Source organism: Tursiops truncatus, chromosome 5 (assembly GCF_011762595.2).
Source record: "Tursiops truncatus isolate mTurTru1 chromosome 5, mTurTru1.mat.Y, whole genome shotgun sequence".
Taxonomy (NCBI): Eukaryota; Metazoa; Chordata; class Mammalia; order Artiodactyla; family Delphinidae; genus Tursiops; species Tursiops truncatus.
Genome location: NC_047038.1, coordinates 80,093,285 through 80,114,704, shown reverse-complemented (window position 1 = coordinate 80,114,704; position 21,420 = coordinate 80,093,285). Strand labels below are relative to the sequence as shown.

General features: G+C 32.9%; 1 protein-coding gene across 1 annotated transcript in view; it reads right to left on the bottom strand.

Annotated features, from left to right (window-relative positions):
• Nucleotides 1-21,420, bottom strand: part of ADGRL3 (adhesion G protein-coupled receptor L3) — an 874,918-nt gene that overhangs the window by 683,515 nt on the left and 169,983 nt on the right. Inside the window, exon 2 of the mRNA XM_073805306.1 lies at nt 17,611-17,679. The gene's annotated coding sequence lies outside the window, so the exon portion shown is untranslated. The remainder of the gene's footprint in view (nt 1-17,610; nt 17,680-21,420) is intronic.

Here is a 21,420-nt window from a genome sequence, read left to right as displayed (position 1 = left end):
ATTTTCTAAAAAATTTTCAGTGAAAAAAAAATCTTCTTCCATATGCATTATCATGAGTTCCCTAAAGTCAGATTCTGCAGATGTGTTAAAAATGAAAATCATAAATAAATTTTAAAAACGTAGAAGGTACTATAAAAATAATCATTTAAAACCTAATGAAAACACAGCATCCACATGAGAATTACAACAGACCTTTCAGTGTACTGCACAAACATGTGACATACTATTAAGCAAATATAATTAAGGACAAGGGAGCTGGACCTTTTTTTTTTTTTTTTTTTTTTTGGGTAACTTTAGCTGCACATATGGAGCATTTTGTTTCACTTCTGGTTTACTTTCTTTTAATCAAAGACCCCCACTGTAATGCCTTCACACAGGGCTCAGTGTTGTGGTTACCATGGAAACCATAATTCTGAATGTCCTAACTTGTGTGATTAAAATTTAACACAAAGTAACATTGATAGTCTCCCTCATTTCCACTACCACCAATATCCAATTCTAATTAGTAGCACAATAACTGGTTTGGAAGGAATAAAGAGCTCTGACTACTATAGCCTCACATCGCCAGTTATTCACAGGGAATCTCATGGACAATCTATAGTGATGGCTCTCTTTTACAAAATGCCAGGTTTAAACAGGAATTATTTCTAGTTGACTTTCTAGTCTTCTGTACAAAACAAAGTATATCATTTTTCTTCTTTCTTATACTGTGAGTTTTTTTAATTCTATATTTATTTCATTTGACTATTCCACTGGAGCAGAAGCTTTTTATAATAATTATATTCATTTCTATAATTATTACACTGCTTTCAGCATGGAATTAACTCTTCCAGCTATATTAATTATTAAGATACCGCATATGCAAAACCTTTTTATTTAACTGAGGTTTAAAAATTCAACTAGATCTTTCCCCTTTTCTTCATTTTTAAAATGAACACTCTAATAGAAGCTGATAAACTCTCAGTACTCCATTAAGGAAATATATGCTCTCTTGCTGATTATTTTGATTTGCAGAAAATTATATTGTCTCAGGGGCACACTTGCACTGATCATGTGCCCTGGTACTCATCGCCTCTACTTAAAACTAAGTACAAATTTACTGCATTCGTCAACACAACATTTTAAATCTGGAAATTATACCCTGCCATCCTGACTGAGCTTCTTGTCTACCTTACTATATATAAGAGCAAACATGAATGACATTCTTTCTCACTTCTAAAATCCCAAAGGAAAGAGTCTAAGTTTGTAAAGCAAGTGGGAAGATTTAAATACGAAACATTTAGCACCAGTAAGATACCTCAGTCATTTAGTTCAATGATCTCAGATTTTAGGGTAGAAATTCAAGTCCATGGAAGTAAAATCCTATCTTTAATATGTACTAATAGAACCAGTACTAGTAGTTTTAAGTACTCATTTAGTATTTTTATTCATTACAAAGAGTGACATTTCTCTTATTATTAGTTGATAAATTTTTCTACATTTACAAACCTAAATACATTAAAAATATAAAGTATATATAATATTTGTAATTATAATATTTGTAATTGAAATATAATATTTGTAATTGAAATATAATATTTGTAATTGAAAATTAATATAATATTTGTAAAATAGATCTTGAAAATTAATCTTGAGATTAGCCCAGAAGATGAAATAGGAATAAATTAATAATTCTGTTATACATTATTGTCCAATATATGATTTATGTCATGTAAAAATTGGATTTCGTACGGAAAATAATCCACTTTAAAGATTGCATCTTTAACCATAAAAACACACTTTCAACATCAATGCCAAACTAGTCAGCAGTGCCCTTTTCTAAATTATATTAACTCCTATTATGAAAAATATAAAAAATCATCTCTATTCCTGTTTCACACAGTTCATTTAATGTTATTTATCTATTAGTAAAGATCTGAATACTAATTGAAGTAAGCAATTTTCATTTCAGATATCATGACATTTGAATAAAAAATAATTTTAGTCTCATTGAATTCTATGGACAATTTCTATTTCCATATACTTTCTACTTACAAGTAAGGGATTGTCCTGTCCTATAAATGGTCCATTCAGTACTTTTATTTCTAATTAGAATACGTGAATAAATTCAAGTAACCCTAGTATACATTATTCTTTCCTTTGCAATAAGAAAGAAAAAAGGACTGGTGTTGGGGCGGGGGGCGGTCAGGGAGACAGTTGTAGAAGGAGAAAAAGCACATGCAAAAGAGAAGAAGGGAAAAAGAAAGAGAGGTTTCCTTTATTTAAATGTTCTCTACATCAGATATGATTTGCTAATTTAAATGAATATTCGATTTTCACAGATCCTTTGAATATGCTGGTTCATATTTCAAGGGTATACTAAGGAAGTCAAACATGTGTTTTAAAAAAAAAAAGGTGTTCTGTACCAGTGGTTCCATATATGGTGTGAGAGGACAAAAGTACAGAGGAAGCCAAAAAGGTGGAGTGGCCAGCCAACCGAGGGAAGCCAGGAAAGGCAGAAGAGAAGATGCTACTTTACCAGGTATTAACTGAATCAGACTAAGGTTGACGGATAGGATTATCATGAATTAAACTTGCTAACCAAGTCCAGATGATGACTTTAAATATGAAATCCTTTGCCATGTTTTAAATGTTGAGACAAGAAAAAAGATAACTTATCTCAATGAAAAAACTACACTGTTCAAGTCGAGCTGTGGTGCCATTTACTGTCAATACATTTACAGAGACTAATAATTCTCACCCTCTGATATCTAATGAAAGGTCTGCTTAAATGGATATTTTCAATCGATCAAAATCCAAATTCAAAGCTAAAATCTCATATTTTATATGGAATTTTAGATTTCCAAAGTCTGATTTCTTACTTAATAAATTATTTTATCTCATTCAACTATTTCTTAATTTGAACTCTTAGACATTTCAAAAAGGACACTGACAAATTTTCAGGATTGTAGTTTGAGTGAAACATTGTTCAATGAATTTTTTCTCAAGGCAAAATAAAATATAGCAAAACTAACATTACCTTGTTATTTCACCATTCAGAATCTAACCTGCTGGGTGTGATAAAGTCTTCTAAAATACTATGAAGAATGGTTCATTCCAGAGCTTCCAACAGTTCCAGATTTACTTACCTGTTCAAAATATGGTTTGCTATGGTTCTCCAGCGACTGATTTATTACTCATCCATTCTATTTCTACAACTATACACTCAACGGATCTTTGGAGTACAATACAGAGAAGAAGTAGAATCTTTAAGTTTTAAAATCCCTTCTTTGAAGAAATGATCCTTAAGAGATAAGAGATTCAACATAGCCCTCTGGAGCCTGAAAAGACCAGTTACTATTTTTACGAAAGATTAGCAACTCCTGCAGTTATTCAAATTTTCCCAAGATAGGTACTCATATGTGTCACTTACAAAACATAAGGAACAGAACAGGACTAATCTCAACCAGCATCTTAGAAACAGTGGTGTTCCAGCTCTACAGTGCAAAGGAGGGAAAAAAAGTTTGGTGAGGAAATAGACAACATAGCTAACTAGGAATTGAGAGGTAGGAAGATGCTGTGAAATTCACAATTTTCTGGAGGATTCAGGTGGTCTCTGAAGGAGTTTTAAAAAGCAAAACCTCCAGAGGTCATGTGCGTTCATATTTTCATATCCCCACATTTGCACCCATTTCCCTTTTGGATATCTTTTTTTTTTACTGTTTGGTTTTTAATGCTGACCAGACCACAGAAATGGAGGGTAATTCTGCTTCAATCACATTGGTCCTATTCCTTAATTTCTTTTGTAAAATTATTTAAAATTTGAAATTGAGAAAGTTCTGTGAGAAGAACAAGAAGACAAAATTGTTACGGGGGAAAAACTCAGAAGTTATACTAACATGCAAAAAAGAAAAAGTTTGTTGCTTTAAAATCCTAACTTTATACAATTTTGTAATAACTGGTGAATGACGATGCAACGATTTGATGATAATTTTTATATAAGTGAACTCCTAGAAACTGCACTATTGCTGTTGTTGTTATACATTTTATACTTTTAACATATCTTTATTATATTGGAAACTATGAAATATAAAACCTTATTCTACTAAATCAAATTTCCATTCATCTCAGTGGGTAGTCTCTTCTTCACTAGGTCAATGGATTATTAAAAATTTCATGAAAATATGTTTCCTAGTACTTGGGACATAACAGACACTCAGTGATGGGAATTTGAATGTGAGAAGCATCAAAAACACCAGTCAGGGACTTCCCTGGTGGTCCAGAGGTTAAGACTTCACCTTCCAATGGAGGGTGTGCAGGTTCAATCCCTGGTCAGGGAGCTAAGATCCTACATGTCTTGCAGCCAAAAAAAACCAAAACATAAAACAGAAACAATATTGTAAATTCAACAAAGACTTTTAAAACGGGCCACATCAAAAAAAATCTTAAAAAAAAAACCACCACCAGTCAAAGCACTGCATGAATACATGTTATTGGTGTCAATTTATAAACTAATTTAGTAGCTGGAAAATACGTAAATTTATAGTTAATTTATAGTAACTACATTATACATTAATATAACAACAATAAAATTTTCCTCCTAGATAAGTTAAAGTTGGATGTTACAAAAAAAGTCAGTGACGGGGGAAAGCCAAAAGTGTCTTGGTTACTTTTCATATTTACCTATATTATACAATACGTTGTCAGAGATCAAAGCCCTTCAAATGATAAAATACTCAAGAATTCAGTTCAGAGTCAAGATGGCAATGATTTTCCAATATAAGTCAAAATAAGAAACCTCTCCTTCCAGATTAGTATAATAGATGTTTTAATGTAACTTGATATATGTACATTCTTTAAAAAGTTTCAAAGTACCCAATTTTTGTTGCTCTATGGCATTACCAAAGATAGTAAAAAATGTGGGTTTTTTATTTTAAAGACTTTACCATCATTAACGGCAGAAATGGGCCAGCACTTTGAGTTTGCATTCTAAATGTATTAACGATGAATATGCATAATCAGAAAAAATCTAATGCTATTTAATTCATTTAAACTTTTTTAGAAGTTTACTTTCTGCTATAACTAAAGTTAAAAGAATTTTGTTACTGGATATCACATACGTACAGGAAATGTGGCAAGCATTTGAGTGAAAGGCACAATGTAAGTAGTCCTTCACAAATAAATCCTTTCCCTCTTTAGCTAACATAGGCTATAAGTAAATGCAATTTGGAAATAATCTCAGTTCAGATGTGATCTTCAATTTATGGCGAATATAGTTTAGTGGAGACTCCATTAGCTCATTATTCCTTGTTTGTCTATTAGCATTAGCCCAAGGTGCTCTCTTAGAAGAAGGGTTAAAAAAGCAATTAGTGTTACTCTTTCTAAACCAACAGTTGAGCTATTCCCCACCATATCAATGTTTTCTAAATTATATTAAATTTATTCCTTGGCATTCTATTGAAGTTCATACCAATTAAAATATTTTCAGCTATCACTTTCTTATCTATTACAAATGGGTTGCAATTGGCTATTTCTTAAATGAAAGCTCTAATTCATTGTGATATTTTGCTGAGTGGGTTTAACCTATTATAGCCCTCATTTTTTTTTTTTTTTTTTTTTTGGTACACGGGCCTCTCACTGTTGTGGCCTCTCCCGTTGCGGAGCACAGGCTCCAGACGCGCAGGCTCAGCGACCATGGCTCACAGGCCTAGCCACTCCGCGGCATGTGGGATCTTCCCGGACCCAGGCACGAACCCGTGTCCCCTGCATCGGCAGGCTGACTCTCAACCACTGCGCCACCAGGGAAGCACCAGTAGCCCTCATATTTTTATTATATTTATTGCATAGGATTAACCTAATAGTATATTTTAACTGCAGCTAGAAACAGTCCAGTTGAGATAGAAAGCAGCTGAAATAACATAATACAATAAAGCAAAATTGTTAGAAGTGATTTGTATAGGATTTTGCCCAGGGATAACTTTTCAGAAGCTATATATTCAGCAAAGGTTTTATAATACACTTCCTCTGCTCTTTCCCTATTAGCAATTCTTTTCGAAGGTAGTATCAGAGGGAATTATTGCTACTATATTTACTGATACAGGTATAATGATATGAAGCATTCATTGTCTTTGGATATTTATTTATGCCCAGAATAAATATCCAACTTTCATTTTCAACTACTTATCACTAGATTATCCATAAAATGACAATCCAAAATATTACTAATTCAGTGTATTTAATCAGGGATGAAATTAAATTGAAATGAAAAAGAATTCTATTAAAAACTGCATTTGTGGAATAATTAATAACATCAAGGATTTCTTCACTCATGGCTGAGAACACTGAGACACAATATAAGAAAAAGTGTCTACAAAATTCAGTTTCTTCATTCAAATTGACAAGAGTTTACATGATTATACATGCATTACCACCAAGTTTTAAGAAACTCTAGCCATTCACAATTTTTGGCAACAAAGCAGCAAACAACTGCCTGCTTCCATTACGCTTGTAAGAGGCAATTTGAGAAGCTACTCCCCAGGAATTAAATTTTGTGGATAAACATTTTAGCTTATTGCATTATTGTTCTCAGAATATTGAAGGCAGCACTAAGCCAAACCAAGAAATCTAATTTCTTTATTTCTTTTTTTTCTTAAACAATTAAATTTTTCTCCACTAACACATCTTACGACTCAAGAAAAAAATGCATATAATGTGTATGAGATGAACTAGAAAGATATAAAAGAAACTTTTATTTAAGTGTAAAATTTATAATGTTTTAAAGAAGAAAAAATGTAGTCCTCCTGAGCTAAATAAGTTCTAAAGGTATATATTTCAAAGGTTCATATAAAAATTCAGTGGAGAAAGTTCAGTATTTGGAATTTCATCAATGCTGAGAGCACTGGTGTTTGCAAAAAGTTCACAGAAGATGGTAGCTATCAGTTCTAACCCTCTGTTTCATGTTTCTTATCTGATGGTTTTATCCCACCTTTAATGAAACTCTCACACTTCCAAGAGATGTTGTTCTTAAAAAAAAACCAGTATCACAATAATAGCTATATTATTAGGTCTCTACTAAATATATAATAATATTAAAAGGGTCTCTTAATGTACTTAAATTTCCTCAAGTATCTTTACCTAATACTCTATCACCCAGGAAAATTATACTCCCCAGAACAAAATATTCACTATTTTCTAATGAATACTCTAAGAATATCTGTTCTCTTAGAATGTCCATTCTCTGTTCTCCAGTAGTAAAATCCTTCCCATATGCTACCAATTCTGCAAAGCTTTACTAAGGCTTTTTATTCAGAATTACTTACTTCCTTTTTCTCGTGTTTCTATTATAGTATTTAGGACATTATAATGTATCTAGTTTTACATGTTTCTGTATCCCCAGCTAGACTTGTGATTTTCTCTATGTCAGGACAGCACCATCATTCCAGAACACAGCAGAGGTCTTACGCACACTAGACACTAATATAATATGTACTAAATTTTTTAAAAGCAAATTAAAATTAATGTTTTAATCTTCATTCCTCTTCAAGATTTACGATGACATTCTTTAGCATTTGAAACATGTTACTTAATGTAGTAGTTATTCTGCATTAAGCAAATGTAACCAAAGATGATGTTTTTAATCAGTCTCCTTTTCTTGTGATTATATAAGCCTGAAATTGTTTAGAAAAAAATGCATATTTATTCTGAAAAAAGTTGAGAATTTATTATGAAGCCTGTGTTTTGTAATTAATGGGAGGCACTAATTCAATAAGTTTTTATTGACATTAGAAATTCCGGAAAAATCTTAAAATACAATTTTCAATAAAGATCTCTAACACTAAAAACTGGGGATATCAATTTATATTTACTCATGTAAATACTTAATATAAAACAAAATCCAGAATTTTTCAAATTACTTAACTTTTTAAAAATAATAGGGAAATTAATGATTGTATAATAGCCAAGCTTTCTAGAATACCTAGTGGATTTCTTCCAAGCACCAAAACTGTTTTTCAAAGTTACATGTATTTTTTAAAAGTCTCTTAAAATGTACCGTATATATCCGTGCTTTCTGACAAAGTATATTAAACACACACAAATGAACTTTTCTTTCTCAATGACCCAGTATCACCACAGAATTGCAGTATCCTATTTTTTTAAGAGCAAGAAGGTCCTTTCTGGATAATCTAGTACTACCCTCACTAATTGGACAAATGAGAATACTATAATCCAGAGAGATTATATGATGTGCCCTAGGTCTCACAGCAAGTTAATGGCAAGACCAGGCCTAGACGGAAGGTAACCTGATCCAGAGGTGTTCCTAATAGAAACCACATTTGTAAAATATGTATAATTCAAAGGCTCTTAGATACATATGGAAACTTTGCTCTGACATATAATAGATCCAGACTGCTACGTTTACTAAATTTTTTATGATGACTTTCAGTGGTTATTTGGTCCCCATCCTTAATATACAGATTCATGTTTAGTTTTTAGTATTGCTACTTTTTATAATTTTTATTTTCATCTCCTGGGTCTTGGATGCTAGACGACCAAATTTCTTAGAACATATTGTAAACTATTTTCTCAATGAGGGTCTTTTCTATGTAAAAAGTGCTTTAGTTAGAATAAAACAGTTCATGTTGTATCCAGTGCAGAAACAGTTAAGCTGCGGTTCCTGCGGTTAGTTGTTTGGGGATCACTTACTAACGGAAACAAGACACATTCCTAAAGAAAAGTGAAAAATATCATGGAAGGAAAAATCATGAAAGCAGCATTTTCCACTTGGATGATATAATTTTTTCTACTTAAGTTCAGAGACCAATAAAAGTAGGTCCTGCCATAGTCAAGCTAGTGTTAAAAAATTAACAGCTTAACTTAGCACTTGAAGATTAATGTTTTTGCACAACAATTTATATGATAACAACATCACATAAAATACAAATAAAATAGAAACAAAATACAGATAGAAATACAAACAATAAAAAATTAATATATATACTTATCACGATCCAGCAACCCAACTTTTAGGTATTTACCGTAGAGAAATGAAAATTTATGTGCACACACACACACATACACACACCCCGCATATGAATGTTTATAGAAACTTTACTTTCACCAAAAATTAGAAACAACCCAAATGTCTTCAACAAGTGGATGGATAGTTGAACCATGAGTCATCTATACAACAGAATTCTGCCCAGCAATAATGAATGAATGAATTATTGATATATTCCAAAACAAGTAAAAAAGGCATTATGATGAAAGAAGTTAGTTTCAAAAGGTTACTTACTGTATGATTCATTTATATGATATTCTGAAAAATTTGAAAATATAAGAATGAAGAACAGAATTGTGGTTGCTAGGGGTTAGAGACACAGGCAGAAAATGACCACAAAGGGGCAGCATGGGGGAATTTTTAGGTGACAGAACTATTTTGTATCCTACTTGTGGTGATAAAAACACAGTTCTATACAAGTCTTAAATCTCGTAGAATTGCATGCAGAAGACAAAACAAAACAAATACTATAAGCACAGATACACAAATCTATAAAGACAGACAAATAACACTCATTATTTGCATGGGTATACACATTTAATAAAATTCCTCCAGTATTTACAAATTCCTAAGTATTTTAAACACATACAGGCAATGAAAATTTTTAAATGTATATATTCAATTTAAAAATTATTAAAAAAATCCCTCTCCTGCAAAAAACAAATAAAATCAATAGTCAATAATGAACTATTTTTAGCTTTTTAGCTGTGGCACAAAACCCCAATCTATAAATATTTATGGCCTAGAGCAGATCTCTCTATATTCAACATAGCATCCCTGATTTAGGTAGAAAAGACCAGTCTTTTTGAACCATCATATTATTTTCAATGCCATAAATTAGAGGCAGCACTGGATAGTTTAAGGTAAAGAAGGTCTGGTCAAGTATAAGGTTCAGGACACAAGATTCTGTCCAGGGCACTGCCGGCTCAGGGTTTACCCATCAAAGTAAGAAATAATGGGAAGTCAACATACAATTGTCCTAGAGGTTTGACTAAACTAGTATACTTCCCACATAATGTCCAAACTTAAGATTAACTATTATGTCAGGAAAAAACTGTATATCCATTTATAGTTTATTCTCAACTAGTCTTTTTGTTTTATTTTTAATGTACTGAGTTTAAAAAAAAAAAAAAACATGTTCAGGTATTTTCAAGATGAAAAAAACTAAAGGAGGTCTGGTTGCATTCCAGTATTATAGTGGACACTACCTTGTTTGCCAAAGCAGGAAAAGTCATAGGTGTCCAAAAAAGAGGAGACGAAGAATAAACTTTGCTTGCTCAGCTAGTCAGTCTCTCTTATCACACAATTTATGTATAATTATTTTGAATGCTCAAAGTTTTTGAATTTTGTTTTCATTATATTTTACTTTCATTTTAGAGATTCAGCACTATTCTGAAATATGAATGTTTCAGGTTTAGGGTGATGAGTGTGGTAAGTTATAAAGTGACATGCTACTATATATAGAAATTGAAATTTGTAACAATTATCAAAGAAAATATATTTTTAATTGAAAATGATTTTCTACCTTACAAAGATTTTAATACATTTCCTAAATGGCAGGCTTTTATCAGACATTTAAAATATAACATTTGGGGCTTCCCTGGTGGCGCAGTGGTTGAGAGTCCACTTGCCAATGCAGGGGACACGGGTTCATGTCCCGGTTCGGGAAGATCCCACATGCCGCGGAGCGGCTGGGCCCCTGAGCCATGGCTGCTGAGCCTGCGCGTCCGGAGCCTGTGCTCCACAACGGGAGAGGCCACAACAGTGAGAGGCCCGTGTACCGCAAAAAATAAATAAATAAATAAATAAATAAATAAATATATAAATATATATATATATAACATTTGAAAATGACTAAGTAAAGAAGGTCAGTATTTAGGTAAATTGAGAGCTTATGGCAATGAGACCTTCTGGAAGGCAATTTTAACAATATGTATCAAAAGCTTTAAAAAGAGTCATAAACTTAAACCCAATAATTCCACTGCTAAAAATCTATTCAAGGAAATAATCACTTATATACCAAAAGATTTATATAAATATACGTTTATCTCAGTTTCTCTCAGTAGTATTTATGTTGAGTAAAATACAGTACAATGCTAGTAAGAAGGTACTTGCCCACTTATGAGGCTATGAATATGTTTATGTATATTTATTTAAAAAGATAACTAAAAATTTACACGAAAACATTAACCACTGCTTCCTCTGGGTATGGGGTTATGGATAATAAACTCTTACTTTGAAATATTTCTAAATTTTCTATAATGAGTATACCTTGATTTTATAATATCTAATAAACATTTTAATGATTAAATTTTAAATTTTTGATATTTTAGAACAAAAGTTTTAACAAAAATGTTTAGTGAGAAAAGCAAAAATACTGATTGAAGGATATTCAGTAATTGGTTATAACTTCTGTAACCATTATAAACCTTTATTAAAAATAGGTTGTATAGGGCTTCCCTGGTGGCGCAGTGGTTGAGAGTCTGCCTGCCGATGCAGGGGACACGGGTTCGTGCCCCAGTCAGGGAAGATCCCACATGCCGCACAGTGGCTGGGCCCATGAGCCATGGCCGCTGAGCCTGCGCGTCCGGAGCCCGTGCTCCGCAACCGGAGAGGCCACAACACTGAGAGGCCCGCGTACCGCAAAAAAAAAAAAAAAAAAATTGGTTGTATTTTTGTTTTGGTGAAATAAGTATTATTGTTGTTTTGTATAGACTCCATTTGCTATTCTTGCTTCACTGCTCATTCTATGGTTTAGATGGTGGCTGACTTTTGCCTTGCAAAACTGACTGGCAGCTATCTTTCCAATGCCAGACATATTTATGCAAATTTCCAAAGGTCACCATTTATGCATGTAAATTCTGAAGGGCACTAACTATACAGCTGACAGATTCTGACAGCCACTTTATCTCCAAGAATGGGATAAGCAGGGATGACTGTCTGAATAATTAATGTGCTTTTGCTCTGCCCATGGCCAGTTTCTACATCCTGCACTTTCTGACTGTGGTTTTGAAATTAATTAGAAAATGTAAATTCATAGCAAGTCAAAATATTTTTTAATTCCTATAAACAATTGGGTAAAGAAGTGAGACATTAATGACCTTCAGTTAAAGGTGTTGTATTTTTAGAGATCATTTCTACCTAAAGATAAAAATTAACATCTAGCTCTGGACTTTATTTCTGTAAAACACAAGCATTATTATTTCTGTGAAACCATTAATTATTTCTGTAAAAAAACACACACAAAGAACCCTGCTCCCTAAAGCTCAGTAAAAGGCGTCACTATCCATGGGGTTGCCAGTTTCAAGCCTGAGACTTGTCCCACTGAGACTTCAACTCTCACTAATCAAATACAGTCACTAAGACTTGTCAGTTTTACTTTTTAAACACATAGTCTCGAATGTGTTACTACCACTCGATCCCCGGTGGTGTTGCCTTAAACCAGATCTTTATAATTCCTTACATGAGATATTGCAAATATTTCCCAGATAATCCTCCTTTCCTCTAGTCACATGGCCCCCCACACTGCCTGCTTCCAGAATTAACTTTCTAATATCCAAATCCATGAGCAAGGCCAGTGGTACAATATAAAAGACACAGAAAAGTAGAAATTAAAAGGATGCCGTAAAGAGGAAATATTTAAAATCCATTAACTAATGGGATGAGACAATAAACAGAATTGTGTGTTATGTGGTATTATATGATCTGGAGAAAAATAAAGCAAGAGAGGAGGGCAGGGAGTGCCCCCAGACAGTTTCAATTTTAAGTAGGTTGTTCAAGGAAGGCTGCCATGAGAAGAGGATATTTGAAGCCTAGGAAATAAGCCATGGATGTAACTTGGGAGCGTGTGATTGGTAGAAGGAGCTAAGGCTCCTTTGTAGAGCGGCCTCTTGTGTTCAGCAAACGGAAATGGTGTCTGGAGGGCAGGGTAGGTTGAAGGTAGAAAGAGACTCTCAGGGCTGTACAGTGAAAACAGTGGAGCAAGAAAAACAGGAGAATGTTGTAATTCTCCGGCCAAGAGGGGATTGCAATTTGGACCAAGGTAGTAGCCGAAGAGGTGCTCAGTAGCTAATGAATGTGCAATGTAGGTGAAAGAAAATTCAAGATGCACTTCAAGCGTTTGTGCTTAAGGAATTGGAAGAATGGAGCCATTAACCAAAACTTGTGTGGGCATGATGTTCCTGAATTGGTTTTACTATTTTGAAAACTTGCTTTGATGCTTTGTGGTTGAATCCATACTAAGAGGTCATTTACTGTGGAGAATATATCTTCTCCAGTATATCTTTCCTTAAAGGTTCAAAAAATTATAGTTTATTTTAAAAACATTAAGTGTTTATAAGTGCTTAAATATACCTAGCTCTATCCTAAATGATATGTGGTAGACGGTTTTGTTAATCCCATATTTCTAATAAAGAAATGGAAAGAGCGAGAGGATAAGTAACATCCTGAAGGTCATATATAGAATCTGTTTTCAAAACCTGACCTCTTGGGTTTCCCTGGTGGCGCAGTGGTTGAGAGTCCACCTGCCGATGCAGGGGAAACGGGTTCGTGCCCCGGTCTGGGAAGATCCCACATGCCACGGAGCATCTGGGCCCGTGAGCCATGGCCGCTGAGCTTGAGCGTCCGGAGCCTGTGCTCCGCAACGGGAGAGGCCACAGCAGTGAGAGGCCCGCTTACCACAAAAAAATTTAAAAAAAAAAATTTAAAAAAAAAAAAAAAATGACCTCTTTAGTCTGCTTCCTCTCAGGTGTTTTTGTTTTTTTTGTATTTTGTTTCTAAAGAAGAATCTAGAGTTTCCCGGGGCTGATAGTGGTGGACGGAATGACTACAAAGGGGCACAAGAGAACTGGGGGTGAAGGATATATTCTATATCTTGATTTTGGTGGTACGTTCTCACACAACTTTATGCATCAAAATAGAATTGTACATTACATAATTATATATCAATAAACCTATTTTAAAAAATAATCTAACAAATAGCATAAATTAATGCATGTTGGAAAAACGTATATTTTGTCCAAAGGCAAAACAAATCCCTCATACTACATAATTTGTTCTAACACTTTTTTTTTCCTGGTTAAAATAATGTTTTTCATGTCATCTTCCAACAGTATTTGGTGATAAAGTAATACAATTTTATTTGTTGCCATATAATTTATCTTGTGTGATTTCAACCATTTTTACCACAGCAGGAAGAACTAGGGTTTTTTCCAATGATTTCATTCCTTCCCCCCAGGAAATCTCAAATAAGGCTTCTAAACATTTATCATAAATTTAGTGAAAATTTGTAAATGATTAGATTGAGCATGACTTCAAACATTGCTGAAAAACCCAGAGAGGTGTGCACTTGCGTTCCAGATGTTATTAAAAATCTTGCTATTAATGATGCTGTGTACTATATATACTATATTAATGATGTACTATAGTACATCAGTACTATAGTACATATAGTACTATATGTACTATATATACTATATTAATGATGCTGTGTACTTATACCGCAAGACAAATATGTCCTTAGGCCAAGTTTAATCACATATGGTATGAGATTATTTTGTTTTTGCTATCCTTAATAAATCTGAGTAGCTTATCAATGTTTATCATATAATAACTCTGAAAATATCCCTTAATAGGAATAGAGAAAACACTAGCTCTACCATTTTTTATTGTTGACTTATGCATGTATTGTTTAAATATGAGAACCAGTCTAGTTTAAATTTGGCAATAATTACATTTAATGCACTTATCCAAACTCATGTAACATCAGTACACTAAAATACTCTTAAAAACAAACACTGCTAGGGCTTCCCTGGTGGCGCAGTGGTTGAGAGTCCGCCTGCCGATGCAGGGGACGTGGGCTCGTGTCCCAGTCTGGGAGGATCCCACATGACGCGGAGCGGCTGGGCCCGTGAGCCATGGTCGCTGAGCCTGCGCGTCCGGAGCCTGTGCTCCGCAACGGGAGAAGCCACAACAGTGAGAGGCCCGCGTACCGCAAAAACAAAAACAAGAAAAAAATATATATATACTGCTATCAAAATCCAATTAGATATCACTTGACATCCATCAGAATGGCTATAATTCAAAATGACAGTAACTTTTGGCTAGAATATGATGAAATTAGAACACTCAAACATTTTGGTGGGCATGTAAAATGGTATAGCCACGTTGGAAAGCAATTTGGAAGTTCCTCAAATGATAAAACATGCAGTTACCATATGACCCAGCAATTCCACCCCAGGTATATACCTATGAGAAATGAATACATATGTCTACACAAAAACTTGGATATAAATGTTCATAGTAGCATTAGTCATAATAGCCAAGAAGTATAAAAAAAACCCAATGTCTGTCAACTGATGAATGGATCAGCAAAATGTGATATTATTGCTATTATCCATGCATAAAAATTAAGTCCTGATTCACACAAGGGTGAAACTTGAAAACATTACGTTAAGTGAAAAGGGCAGATACAAAAATATTGTATGATTCCATTTATATGGTAAATTCATAGCAGCCGAAGGTATATTAGTGGCTGCCAGGGGATGGGGTGAGGGAGGAATAAGGAGTAACTGCTCATGAGTACAAAGTTTCTTTTAGGAATGAAAAAAATTTCTAGATTAGATAGTGGTGACAATTACACAACTTTGTGAATATACTAAAAACCACTGAATTGTATACTTTAAAAGGGTGAACTTACAGTACATGTATTATATTTCAATTAAAAAACAAGGAAGCAAACATTGTCAATCATTTAACACTGTAAAAATTCCTACAATTTTCCAGAAACGTCATATGTGGGGCCAGTAGTAGTCATTACATTAAATACTATAAGGCCTTTCTTTCTTATATTTCTTAATGAAAACAAGCATCAGGAGAGGTTCTGAAAATTTCTTCTCACAACCTTACAGATACCCTTGAGCACTCCATAGAGACAGCTTAATGGAAAATTAAGCATTCGTCTGGCAAACATGATATATTACATGGGCTGCTCCAAATCTACTTTTCCAGACTCATATCTTAACATTGTTCTACCACGTGTGTAACCCTTCAGCAACAAAGTAAATATCAATCCTTCAGTGGCCATCCTTGCTCTATATGCTCTTTCACAAGCTGTTATGTTCGTCTGGAATGCATGACCTCACCTTCTCTGTCTCAACAACCTCCTCAGTGAATTTCACAGCCTCCATGAAGGTTTCAAGAGCCTCCAGCAAAAGTGAGCTGCTCCCACGTTTGTTTCCTTAGCAGTTTGCCACTGACCCTTTTAAAATGTATACAGTCATTTCTATAGAGCTTCATATCTTTCCCACCAGCATTTAATTTCTTCAAAGCAAGATGTCTAAGTTTTGATTGGCTTAATTTTTTTTAAAAAATGATTCAATCAGCCTAAATTTATTTCTTTCACTAAGTACCAAAAAACCCATTTTATTCAAGTCAGTAAAAGAATGTCTGTAAACTTTATCTGCCAACATATAGATAGCTAGCAAATACAAATAGATTCAATCATATCTATTCTAGAAAAGAGGGATAATATTATTTGTTTGCATTTGTGAATGTGTGCAGAAGAAAGCAGTGACAAAGAAATTAAAACAAAAATATCTAAAAGAAGAGACATCAAGGGGAAATTTTAGGATCTACAAAGGTGAGTGTAATGTTTTTATACTCTTAAGTCAGTACTCTTAGAGTAAAAAGGAAAATACAGAATCTTTGAAAATAGGTTTATAATGATTTATAGTACATACAAATTATATTACAATTCAAAATTAAATGAACATGATTTTAATATAAAAAAATAAAAAAGTTATTTCTACTTTTAAGCTGCATATTTATAAGAATTTACATTCTAGAAATTACAAAATTGCTTTAAGGAAGTTAACTTTAGTAACTTTAAGAAGAAAGGAAATTCCAATTTATTGTTGATTGATTAATATAAAGGCCTGTTTAGCCTTCAAATGATTGCTGAAGAAGATGCAAATATGTGTTCTGGCCTAAGGTTATACTCCTTGAAGTTTCTTAGGTTATACTCTATATATATATTTGTGATAAATAAAAACACTTTTGAAAAGGACGTGCTTTATGTTAAACAGCTTGGTCTATAAAATGCATACATTTTATTTCCTAATACTGACATTCACTATCACAGATATGTAATTGAGAGCAAATCGAATGAATTAAGCAAAAATGGCTTTAATGAACTGTGTCATACACATGTACTAATTTCTTAAAAATCTGAATAGTTATTCCATGTTAGTTAAGAGAGTAAGACAGTGATGTGTCTTTTAAAAGAGGTAGAAAGCTACTGAAATTATTTATTTTTAGTAGCTCATTTATTTTTCATATAGCTGGAGTACACTTCCCCACAACAGCAAATACTTTGAAGTATATTATTTACATTTTTGTTCACAAGAAATGTCTATTTTCCAAAAATATGTAAAATTTCATTTCAGCAGCCCATTAAATACGTTAAATTTTCAATATGATACTTATAAAAGCAGATACTAACTTGAATATAAACATATTAAATACACTTTGAAATTACTAACGATCATGATTCCCAACAATAATTTAATAATTACCTTAATTTGCTCTTCAGTTGCTAAAAATCCATGTTTTTTTCCTCCGATTTACTGAACATTTAAACATTTCTGTAAAAAAAAGTTAATTAGATGATGAGAAAAAATACACATTTTATTTTATGGTTATAGTTGTAGGACTACTTGAATAGACTTTTGTATTTCTTATTGTTTGTCAAGTGTATTTTTTCCCACAATGCGTGGGGTGTAGCAGCAGAACCATGTGTAAAAACGAATTTCAATTTACATGTGACCTATATTTGTACACCATCACATTACTATAATGTTCACTGGGAAAAGTGAATGAATTTGATAGGCATGGAATTTAAATATTTTCCTAATTCAATGAACACACAAGGTTTTAAAATAAATTCTGAGATTTCCAAGAAATGTACTGGTTTCTTGCAACAGGCACTTCTAGCTAAGATCCTGGGTGTGTTTAACCACTTTTATTACTAGAACTGCTGTGAGAAAGAAATTGGAGGAAGACCTTACTATATCTCCCTACTCCATCATACATATACACACAAACACAAAAAATACACATGCTCTGTGTATTCATGTATAAATACAGAAGCTATGATTACAATAATTTGGACAATTTCAGATTTTAAAAATATTAGAAAGGAATAAACACTGAGAGTTTACTTAAATGGTAGATTTTGGTCTTTATTTTCTGTAAATTACCATAGCATTTTCTATTTTTGTTATTATTAAAATAATATCAATGTCAGACATTTTACAAAAAAAGGAATAATGTAAAGACATATATATATAAAGTATATATATATACTCTCTCTATATAGTATACTTTATATATACATATAAAGTAAATTGTAAAAAGGAGTAATGTCCTTCAAGGTATCCTCTGAAATTTCAGTGTTTTCTAAGTGTTATGCAACTGGTCCTATCAACTTTTGAACTTCCCAGTGAGTCCACTTAATGCTTTATACAAGCATCACCTGTATTAATTATTATGATACTTAGTATTTATTACACTATTAGTAGTATTATAGTAGTAGTATGCTATTAGCAGAAGGTTAAGAAATCATGTACATGCCAAAACAATGACAAAATCTATTATCTATTCTAGAATCTTGTCCCCCAAATGGATAAGGAATTAGATACAGGCAGAAAGTCATTAGCATAAAACTAAAATTGAGTTCTCCTTTACAGAATCACTATTGATTACCATCAGATATGTATGAAAACAAATTAGTGGAAAAATATTCACTAGTAGAATCATTATATTTTGTTTGAGCATTTTAAAACATTAAAGCAATAGAACTCGCTGTATTTTTTCCAGTGAATATCTACCCATATTTGGCCAATCAGTGAGGTTTGGTACAAGAGCAATCCAAGTCCATGTTTGAATGGCACATTTGACCACTTGAACAGGAACCTGAAAGCAATTTTTTCATCAACTTCTTGAATTTCCCTGTACAACTCTTCTTTCAACAAATTGAATATGTTCCTTGAATAATTATTGGCTAAAATACCAATAAGGTATTTTTCCCTGTTTTTTGAAGAAAAAACATGTCCCACCTTGTAAATATTCTACATATCTGGGCAATCATGGGTAATGACAGCACAGGTTCTCCTCCAAATATCCTCGTGCTTTAGATCTTTTTTTCTCCCATCTAGGAAATACATCCTGAAATCCAAACATAACTTATTCCACAACATTCTCCCTGATAGCACCAGAACGACTACGCCACAGACAGAGCCAAGCAGATTTTCCCTGATGCTCCCTTACCTCTTTGTGTATTCTTCTATTTTGCTGAACCCTACATTGTAATGTGGATTGTTTGAGAACAGGGGCTGTGACTACTTATTCAATTTCCATTACCCCTCCCTAAAGAACAAAGCCCCTAATACAGCCTCAAAAATGCTGACTGGGTGAACAAAACAATTTTTTTAGTTAAAAATTAAAATTATTAATTGGAAACTGTCTGTATTGACCTTACATAAATTGAGACCAAGAACAAAAGTGCACCATTATAGGGGCCTTTGATTTTGTTTGCATAACTATCTCTGTAGGTCATATTTCTATTGATACAGAAGAATAGAGATTCTCCAACTTACAGTATGGCTATTCAACGTCTCAGTACTTCACTCAATTGCAGCCACTTAAGGGACTTACGAGTTGTAGACAACTCAGAGGAAAGAACAAGCGCACACACGGTCACTTAGCCTCCTAAGAGGAGGAAGGTCAGGTCTGAGGTAAAACACAGAAAGGAAAAGAGGAGTGGACAGGTAAAGGGAATAGAAAAGCAGAGAAGGGCAAGAAAAGGTATATCAAATGACACTGTTCTATCAGTATAAAGTAATAAGGCTTTTCTAATTAGTAAACTTTCTTTTCTAATTAGTAAATTAGAATTTACTAATTTCTTTTCTAGTTAGTAAACTTGCCTAAAAGGGATTTTTAAAAGAAAAGTCACTGGAATTATTTTTGAGCAATGTGACTACATCGAAGGAAAACACTCATGGAAGACATAAGAATTTGATGAGTTTATATTTTCATGTTTTCGTTACTGTTCAAAAGTTATATAAAAAGCAATTCACAAGCAATTACTGCAATTCACTCTAGGTTTTAAGAATTAGATGGAAATACTTTGGATATGAATACCAGATTGCTTTAATTAAAAATTAAAAGTTAAATCAGTCCATGCTTTAGATAAAATGTAAACAAACACATATATATCAAAAATGGAAATTAATATAACAATAAAGTTTGACTCTCCAATTTAAAAAAAATACATGATAAATATGAATGTTCAAGGTAAATTTTCTAATCCTGAGCTAGCAAGTGTAAAAAGTAAAGCAGCTTCCTCCCTTCCTTCCTTCCTTCCTTCACTTAGCAATTAAATATTTACCCTGTGTCAAGGCACTGTTCTAGGTACTATGGATTCAGAAGTGAAGTGAACAGACAAAAATATCACTTATAGAGTTTACACATCATTCTCAATGGGGATTAAGACAAAATGAAAAAAAGAGAGAAAGAGAAAGTCTGATTTTGTATTCTTAAGACTTTTAAAAAAATAATTTTTAAGTTTTAAACACTATTTTCTGAACAATTTATATTCTCATTTAACTTAAAAAATTTTAAGGACTAAAACACTTTATTTATATTCTCATTTAACCTTTACAAAAATCTTCTGAGATTGGTATGAATGCTATCTTCTAGTTTACAAATAAATATTCTAAGACACTAAGTGGTAAAATCAGAATTTGATCACAAGTAGTCCAAATTCAGAGTCTATACCCTCAAGCTTCTCAATAGCATTATACTGACTGTTACTGTCCATATATGTTATGAGGATGTTTACATTGGAAGGAAAACAAGCTTCCTTAAATGAATTTTTCAGGAAATAGTCATCTCAGAATTTCCTAACATTGATGACTATTAGGAGGCACATTCACATTCTGATATTTAAATGAGATTCCCCAGGAAATCTCAGTAAAAATTAGTCTGGAGTTAAGAGGAAAAGACATTTTATTGTCTTTGTCTGTGTGGCATTAATTCCAAAAGTATCTGACATCTTGTACTGAACTGTCCAGGAAAGGTTCATGAAGCAATAAAGAAGCGACATGTACAAACATATTTTTGAAAGATCATTCTGGTATCAGTTAATAGATGGTCTGCAACCTAAGATGACAGTGATATTTTTAATGATCAATGAGAACTGAGATTTTATAAAAATACAATGAATCAAAGAAGTCATTATAAGGCAACATTTTTGTCTATGAGAGCTAGTCTTTCAATCATTTTCAGAATTAAACAAGTAAATACTGGGTGCCACAATTTATTAT